This window comes from Sceloporus occidentalis, unplaced genomic scaffold (genome assembly GCF_023333645.1).
Source record: "Sceloporus occidentalis isolate IW3139 unplaced genomic scaffold, rSceOcc1.0.p SCAF_22, whole genome shotgun sequence".
Lineage (NCBI taxonomy): Eukaryota > Metazoa > Chordata > Lepidosauria > Squamata > Phrynosomatidae > Sceloporus > Sceloporus occidentalis.
The window spans coordinates 15,405,259-15,414,151 of record NW_028317002.1 but is presented as its reverse complement, the minus strand read 5'-3'; the positions used below and the strand labels follow the sequence as shown (position 1 = coordinate 15,414,151).

Genomic DNA, 8,893 nt, shown 5'->3' with positions numbered 1-8,893 from the left:
GGCTTGCGAGACGTATTTATTACTATCCATCCGCAACAGATTCAGAGGTGGACAGCGCAGAGTAAGAAGTTTACTCTATACTAAGGAGGACTAAGTGCAAGCACGTGCTCCAAAAAGCCCTAAATCCTGTTGCAGTAGCTTTCCTTAGCCAGATGCAACGTGCGTATGGGACAAGGTTTGCAAGTTGCAACAGCTCATGTTAAGACTGTGCTGAAAAGAGAGAAAAGAAGCAACAGGACCATACGGGGATTGAACCTGCGACCTTGCCATTATTATTTCCAGTACAATTGCTTGAAAATTTGGATTGTCATCAAAAGGGAATCATCTAAATGACTTACCTCGCCACGACGTTTTGTACCAACTTCCTTCTGCTGGAAAGCGCAGAGTAAGGATTTTACTCTTACAATCGGTATTGGGGTTTCATTTGCAAAGCTGGAAATCCAGCAGAGCAATCAAAAGCACTAATGGAAAGCCTCCCCGTCAGGGAATCGAACCCCGGTCTCCCGCGTGACAGGCGGGGATACTCACCACTATACTAACGAGGACTAGCTGTGGGTGTGGCTGCTCCCGAAAGCCCTAAAACCTGTATCAGTGACTTTCGTTAGACAGATTTAAAGAGTGTCTGGTGCAAGGTTTGTACACTGCAAAAGCTCACGCACCTTTTAAGACTGTACTGAAAGGAGAGAATAGAAGTGACTGGCTTGTACCGGGATGGAACTCGCGACCTTGCCATTATTATTTCCCGTACAATTGCCCAAAAATTTGTATTGTCATCATCAAGAAAGGAATCGAACCCCGGTCTCTCGCGTGACAGGCAGGGATACTCACCACTATACTAACTGTGGGTGCAATTGCTCCTGAAAGCCCTAAAAGCTGTATCAGTGACTTTCGTTAGATTTAAAGAGTGTGTGGTGCAAGGTTTGTACACTGCAAAAGCTCACACACCTTTTAAGACTGTACTGAAAGGAGAGAATAGAAGCGACTGGCTTGTACCGGGATGGAACTCGCGACCTTGCCATTATTATTTCCATTACAATTGCTTGGAAATTTGGATTGTCATCAAAAGGGAATCAACTAAAGGACTTACCTTGCCACTACGTTTTGTACCAACATCCTTCCGCTGGAAAGCGCAGACTAACTGCAAGCACGTGCTCCAAACAGCCCTAAATCCTGTATCAGTAGCTTTCCTTAGCCAGATGCAATGTGCGTATGGGACAAGGTTTGCAAGTTGCAACAGCTCATGTTAAGACTGTGCTGAAAAGAGAGAAAAGAAGCAACAGGACCATACGGGGATTGAACCTGCGACCTTGGCATTATTATTTCCAGTACAATTGCTTGAAAATTTGGATTGTCATCAAAAGGGAATCAACTAAATGACTTACCTCGCCACGACGTTTTGTACCAACTTCCTTCTGCTGGAAAGCGCAGAGTAAGGATTTTACTCTTACAATCGGTATTGGGGTTTCATTTGCAAAGCTGGAAATCCAGCAGAGCAATCAAAAGCACTAATGGAAGGCCTCCCCGTCAGGGAATCGAACCCCGGTCTCCCGCGTGACAGGCGGGGATACTCACCACTATACTAACGAGGACTAGCTGTGGGTGCGGCTGCTCCCGAAAGCCCTAAAACCTGTATCAGTGACTTTCGTTAGACAGATTTAAAGAGTGTCTGGTGCAAGGTTTGTACACTGCAAAAGCTCACGCACCTTTTAAGACTGTAATGAAAGGAGACAATAGAAGTGACTGGCTTGTACCTGGATGGAACTCGCGACCTTGCCATTATTATTTCCCGTACAATTGCCCAAAAATTTGTATTGTCATCATCAAGAAAGGAAGGAATCGAACCCCGGTCTCTCGCGTGACAGGCGGGGATACTCACCACTATACTAACCGTGGGTGCAATTGCTCCTGAAAGCCCTAAAAGCTGTATCAGTGACTTTCGTTAGATTTAAAGAGTGTGTGGTGCAAGGTTTGTACACTGCAAAAGCTCACGCACCTTTTAAGACTGTACTGAAAGGAGAGAATAGAAGTGACTGGCTTGTACCGGGATGGAACTCGCGACCTTGCCATTATTATTTCCCGTACAATTGCCCAAAAATTTGTATTGTTATCATCAAAAAAGCTACTAATGGACAAGCTGTATCGTTAAAAAGGTAAAGGGTCTCTACCCCCGGGCTTGCCCCAGCTTGTGAAAAAGAGGACGAGTGCTAGTTAGAGATCTTACCATATCTCCCGGCATAGGCAATCAGGCTTGCGAGACGTATTTAATGCTATCCATCCGCAACAGATTCAGAGGTGGACAGCGCAGAGTAAAGAGTTTACTCTATACTAAGGAGGACTAACTGCAAGCATGTGCTCCAAAAAGCCCTAAATCCTGTATCAGTAGCTTTCCTTAGCCAGATGCAACGTGCTTATGGGACAAGGTATGCAAGTTGCAACAGCTCATGTTAAGACTGTGCTGAAAAGAGAGAAAAGAAGCAACAGGACCATACGGGGATTGAACCTGCGACCTTGGCATTATTATTTCCAGTACAATTAGTTGAAAATTTGGATTGTCATCAAAAGGGAATCAACTAAAGGACTTACCTCGCCACTACATTTTGTACCAACTTCGCACCTTTTAAGACTATACTGAAAGGAGAGAATAGAAGTGACTGGCTTGTACCGGGATGGAACTCGCGACCTTGCCATTATTATTTCCCGTACAAGTGCCCAAAAATTTGTATTGTCATCATCAAAAAAGCTACTAATGGACAAGCTGTATCGTTAAAAAGGTAAAGGGTCTCTACCCCCGGGCTTGCCCCAGCTTGTGAAAAAGAGGACGAGTGCTAGTCAGAGACTCCTTACCATATCTCCCGCCATAGGCAATCAGGCTTGCGAGACGTATTTAATACTATCCATGCGCAACAGATTCAGAGGTGGACAGCGCAGAGTAAGAAGTTTACTCTATACTAAGGAGGACTAACTGCAAGCACGTGCTCCAAAAAGCCCTAAATCCTGTATCAGAAAAGAAGCAACAGGACCATACGGGGATTGAACCTGCGACCTTGGCATTATTATTTCCATTACAATTGCTTGAAAATTTAGATTGTCATCAAAAGGGAATCAACTAAAGGACTTACCTCGCCACTACGTTTTGTACCAACTTCCTTCCGCTGGAACTGCAAGCACGTGCTCCAAAAAGCCCTAAATCCTGTATCAGTAGCTTTCCTTAGCCAGATGCAATATGCGTACGGGACAAGGTTTGCACATTGCAACAGCTCATGTTAAGACTGTGCTGAAAAGAGAGAAAAGAAGCAACAGGACCATACGGGGATTGAAGCTGCGACCTTGGCATTATTATTTCCAGTACAATTGCTTGAAAATTTGGATTGTCACCAAAAGGGAATCAACTAAAGGACTTACCTAGCCACTACGTTTTGTACCAATTCCTTCCACTGGAAAGCGCAGAGTAAGGATTTTACCGAAAGCCATAAAACCTGTATCAGTGATTTTCGTTAGACAGATTTAAAGAGTGTGTGGTGCAAGATTTGTACACTGCAAAAGCTCACGCACCTTTTAAGACTGCTTGAAAATTTGGATTGTCATCAAAAGGGAATCAACAAAAGGACTTACCTCGCCACTACGTTTTGTACCAACTTCGCACCTTTTAAGACTGTACTGAAAGGAGAGAATAGAAGTGACTGGCTTGTACCGGGATGGAACTCGCGACCTTGCCATTATTATTTCCCGTACAATTGCCTAAAAATTTGTATTGTCATCATCAAAAAAGCTACTAATGGACAAGCTGTATCGTTAAAAAGGTAAAGAGTCTCTACCCCCGGGCTTGCCCCAGCTTGTGAAAAAGAGGACGAGTGCTAGTCAGAGAGACCTTACCATATCTCCCGCCATAGGCAATCAGGCTTGCGAGACGTATTTATTACTATCCATCCGCAACAGATTCAGAGGTGGACAGCGCAGAGTAAGAAGTTTACTCTATACTAAGGAGGGCTAAGTGCAAGCACGTGCTCCAAAAAGCCCTAAATCCTGTTTCAGTAGCTTTCCTTAGCCAGATGCAACGTGCGTACGGGACAAGGTTTGCACGTTGCAACAGCTCATGTTAAGACTGTGCTGAAAAAAGAGAGAAAAGAAGCAACAGGACCATACGGGGATTGAACCTGCGACCTTGGCATTATTATTTCTAGTACAATTGCTTGAAAATTTGGATTGTCATCAAAAGGGAATCAACTAAAGGACTTACCTTGCCACTACGTTTTGTACCAACTTCCTTCCGCTGGAAAGGGCAGACTAACTGCAAGCACGTGCTCCAAACAGCCCTAAATCCTGTATCAGTAGCTTTCCTTAGCCAGATGCAACGTGCGTACGGGACAAGGTTTGCAAGTTGCAACAGCTCATGTTAAGACTGTGCTGAAAAGAGAGAAAAGAAGCAACAGGACCATACGGGGATTGAACCTGCGACCTTGGCATTATTATTTCCAGTACAATTGCTTGAAAATTTGGATTGTCATCAAAAGGGAATCAACTAAAGGACTTATCTCGCCACTACGTTTTGTACCAACTTCCTTCCGCTGGAAAGCGCAGAGTAAGGATTTTACTCTTACAATCGGTATTGGGGTTTCATTTGCAAAGGTGGAAATCCAGCAGAGCAATCAAAAGCACTAAGGGAAGGCCTCCCCGTCGGGGAATCGAACCCCGGTCTCCTGCGTGACAGGCAGGGATACTCACCACTATACTAACGAGGACTAGCTGTGGGTGCGGCTGCTCCCGAAAGCCCTAAAACCTGTATCAGTGACTATCGTTAGACAGATTTAAAGAGTGTCTGGTGCAAGGTTTGTACACGGAAAAAGTCACGCACCTTTTAAGACTGTACTGAAAGGAGAGAATAGAAGCGACTGGTTTGTACCGGGATGGAACTCGCGACCTTGCCATTATTATTTCCAGTACAATTGCTTGAAAATTTGGATTGTCATCAAAAGCGCATCAACTAAAGGACTTACCTCGCCACTACGTTTTGTACCAACTTTCTTCCGCTGGAAAGCGCAGAGTAAGGATTTTACTCTTACAATCGGTATTGGGGTTTCATTTGCAAAGGTGGAAATCCAGCAGAGCAATCAAAAGCTCTAAAAGAAGGTCTCTCCGTTGGGGAATCTAGCCCCGGTCTCCCGTGTGACAGGCATGGATACTCACCACTATACTAACGAGGTCTAGCTGCGTGTGTGGCCGCTCCCGAAAGCCCTAAAACCTGTATCAGTGAATTTCGTTAGACAGATATAAAGAGTGTGTGGTGCAAGGTTTGTGCACTGCAAAAGCTCACATACCTTTTAAGACTGGACTGAAAGGAGAGAATAGAAGCGACTGGCTTGTACCGGGATGGAACTCGCGACCTTGTCATTATTATTTCCAGTACAATTGCTTGAAAATTTGGATTGTCATCAAAAGGGAATCAACTAAAGGACTTACCTCGCCACTACGTTTTGTACCAACTTCGCACCTTTTAAGACTGTACTGAAAGGAGAGAATAGAAGTGACTGGCTTGTACCGGGATGGAACTCGCGACCTTGCCATTATTATTTCCCGTACAATTGCCTAAAAATTTGTATTGTCATCATCAAAAAAGCTACTAATGGACAAGCTGTATCGTTAAAAAGGTAAAGAGTCTCTACCCCCGGGCTTGGCCCAGCTTGTGAAAAAGAGGACGAGTGCTAGTCAGAGAGACCTTACCATATCTCCCGCCATAGGCAATCAGGCTTGCGAGACGTATTTATTACTATCCATCCGCAACAGATTCAGAGGTGGACCGCGCAGAGTAAGAAGTTTACTCTATACTAAGGAGGACTAAGTGCAAGCACGTGCTCCAAAAAGCCCTAAATCCTGTTGCAGTAGCTTTCCTTAGTCAGATGCAACGTGCGTACGGGACAAGGTTTGCACGTTGCAACAGCTCATGTTAAGACTGTGCTGAAAAGAGAGAAAAGAACCAACAGGACCATACGGGGATTGAACCTGAGACCTTGGCATTATTATTTCCAGTACAATTGCTTGGAAATTTGGATTGTCATCAAAAGGGAATCAACTAAAGGACTTACCTTGCCACTACGTTTTGTACCAACTTCCTTCCGCTGGAAAGCGCAGACTAACTGCAAGCACGTGCTCCAAAAAGCCCTAAATCCTGTTGCAGTAGCTTTCCTTAGCCAGATGCAACGTGCGTACGGGACAAGGTTTGCACCTTGCAACAGCTCATGTTAAGACTGTGCTGAAAAGAGAGAAAAGAAGCAACAGGACCATACGGGGATTGAACCTGCGACCTTGGCATTATTATTTCCAGTACAATTGCTTGGAAATTTGGATTGTCATCAAAAGGGAATCAACTAAAGGACTTACCTCGCCACTACGTTTTGTACCAACTTCCTTCTGCTGGAAAGCGCAGAGTAAGGATTTTACTCTTACAATCGGTATTGGGGTTTCATTTGCAAAGCTGGAAATCCAGCAGAGCAATCAAAAGCACTAATGGAAGGCCTCCCTGTCAGGGAATCGAACCCCGGTCTCCCGCGTGACAGGCGGGGATACTCACCACTATACTAACGAGGACTAGCTGTGGGTGTGGCTGCTCCCGAAAGCCCTAAAACCTGTATCAGTGACTTTCGTTAGACAGATTTAAAGAGTGTCTGGTGCAAGGTTTGTACACTGCAAAAGCTCACGCACCTTTTAAGACTACTGAAAGGAGAGAATAGAAGCGACTGGCTTGTACCGGGATGGAACTCGCGACCTTGCCATTATTATTTCCAGTACAATTGCTTGACAATTTGGATTGTCATCAAAAGGGAATCAACTAAAGGACTTACCTCGCCACTACGTTTTGTACCAACTTCCTTCCACTGGAAAGCGCAGACTAACTGCAAGCACGTGCTCCAAACAGCCCTAAATCCTGTATCAGTAGCTTTCCTTAGCCAGATGCAACGTGCGTACGGGACAAGGTTTGCACGTTGCAACAGCTCATGTTAAGACTGTGCTGAAAAGAGAGAAAAGAAGCAACAGGACCATACGGGGATTGAACCTGCGACCTTGGCATTATTATTTCCAGTACAATTGCTTGGAAATTTGGATTGTCATCAAAAGGGAATCAACTAAAGGACTTACCTCGCCACTACGTTTTGTACCAACTTCCTTGCGCTGGAAAGCGCAGAGTAAGGATTTTACTCTTACAATCGGTATTGGGGTTTCATTTGCAAAGTTGGAAATCCAGCAGAGCAATCAAAAGCACTAAGGGAAGGCCTCCCCGTCAGGGAATCGAACCCCGGTCTCCCGCGTGACAGGCGGGGATACTCGCCACTATACTAACGAGGACCAGCTGTGGATGCGGCTGCTCCCGAAAGCCCTAAAACCTGTATCAGTGACTTTCGTTAGACAGATTTAAAGAGTGTCTGGTGCAAGGTTTGTACACTGCAAAAGCTCACGCACCTTTTGAGACTGTACTGAAAGGAGAGAATAGAAGTGACTGGCTTGTACCGGGATGGAACTCGCGACCTTGCCATTATTATTTCCCGTACAATTGCCCAAAAATTTGTAATGTCATCATCAAAAAAGCTACTAATGGACAAGCTGTATCGTTAAAAAGGTAAAGGGTCTCTACCCCCGGGCTTGCCCCAGCTTGTGAAAAAGAGGACGAGTGCTAGTTAGAGATCTTACCATATCTCCCGGCATAGGCAATCAGGCTTGCGAGACATATTTAATGCTATCCATCCGCAACAGATTCAGAGGTGGACAGCGCAGAGTAAGAAGTTTACTCTATACTAAGGAGGACTAAGTACAAGCACGTGCTCCAAAAAGCCCTAAATCCTGTTGCAGTAGCTTTCCTTAGCCAGATGCAACGTGTGTACGGGACAAGGTTTGCAAGTTGCAACAGCTCATGTTAAGACTGTGCTGAAAAGAGAGAAAAGAAGCAACAGGACCATACGGGGATTGAACCTGCGACCTTGGCATTATTATTTCCAGTACAATTGCTTGAAAATTTGGATTGTCATCAAAAGGGAATCAACTAAAGGACTTACCTCGCCACTACGTTTTGTACCAACTGCCTTCCGCTGGAAAGCGCAGAGTAATTATTTTACTCTTACAATAGGTATTGGGGTTTCATTTGCAAAGGTGGAACTCCAGCAGAGCAATCAAAAGCGCTAAAAAGAAAGCCTACCCGTCGGGGAATCAAACCCCGGACTCACGCGTGACAGGCGGGGATACTCACCACTATACTAACAAGGACTAGCTGTGGGAGCAATTGCTCCTGAAAGCCCTAAAAGCTGTATCAGTGACTTTCGTTAGATTTAAAGAGTGTGTGGTGCAAGGTTTGTACACTGCAAAAGCTCACGCACCTTTTAAGACTGTACTGAAAGGAGAGAATAGAAGCGACTGGCTTGTACCGGGATGGAACTCGCGACCTTGCCATTATTATTTCCAGTACAATTGCTTGACAATTTGGATTGTCATCAAAAGGGAATCAACTAAAGGACTTACCTCGCCACTACGTTTTGTACCAACTTCGCACCTTTTAAGACTGTACTGAAAGGAGAGAATAGAAGTGACTGGCTTGTACCGGGATGGAACTCGCGACCTTGCCATTATTATTTCCCGTACAATTGCCCAAAAATTTGTATTGTCATCATCAAAAAAGCTACTAATGGACAAGCTGTATCGTTAAAAAGGTAAAGGGTCTCTACCCCCGGGCTTGCCCCAGCTTGTGAAAAAGAGGACGAGTGCTAGTCAGAGAGACCTTACCATATCTCCCGCCATAGGCAATCAGGCTTGCAAGACGTATTTATTACTATCCATCCGCAACAGATTCAGAGGTGGACAGCGCAGAGTACGAAGTTTATTCTATACTAAGGAGGACTAAGTGCAAGCACGT

At 44.9% G+C, this 8,893-nt stretch overlaps 4 non-coding genes across 4 annotated transcripts; all 4 read right to left on the bottom strand.

Annotated features, from left to right (window-relative positions):
* Nucleotides 1-473: 473 nt before the first annotated feature.
* TRNAD-GUC (transfer RNA aspartic acid (anticodon GUC)) lies at nucleotides 474-545 on the bottom strand. Its single transcript has one exon. It is a non-coding gene; the product is annotated as a tRNA-Asp (tRNA).
* Nucleotides 546-1,517: 972 nt separating this feature from the next.
* Nucleotides 1,518-1,589, bottom strand: TRNAD-GUC (transfer RNA aspartic acid (anticodon GUC)). The gene has a single exon. It is a non-coding gene; the product is annotated as a tRNA-Asp (tRNA).
* A 3,078-nt stretch (nucleotides 1,590-4,667) lies between these two features.
* TRNAD-GUC (transfer RNA aspartic acid (anticodon GUC)) lies at nucleotides 4,668-4,739 on the bottom strand. Its single transcript has one exon. It is a non-coding gene; the product is annotated as a tRNA-Asp (tRNA).
* A 2,527-nt stretch (nucleotides 4,740-7,266) lies between these two features.
* TRNAD-GUC (transfer RNA aspartic acid (anticodon GUC)) lies at nucleotides 7,267-7,338 on the bottom strand. Its single transcript has one exon. It is a non-coding gene; the product is annotated as a tRNA-Asp (tRNA).
* Between the last annotated feature and the right edge of the window lie 1,555 nt (nucleotides 7,339-8,893).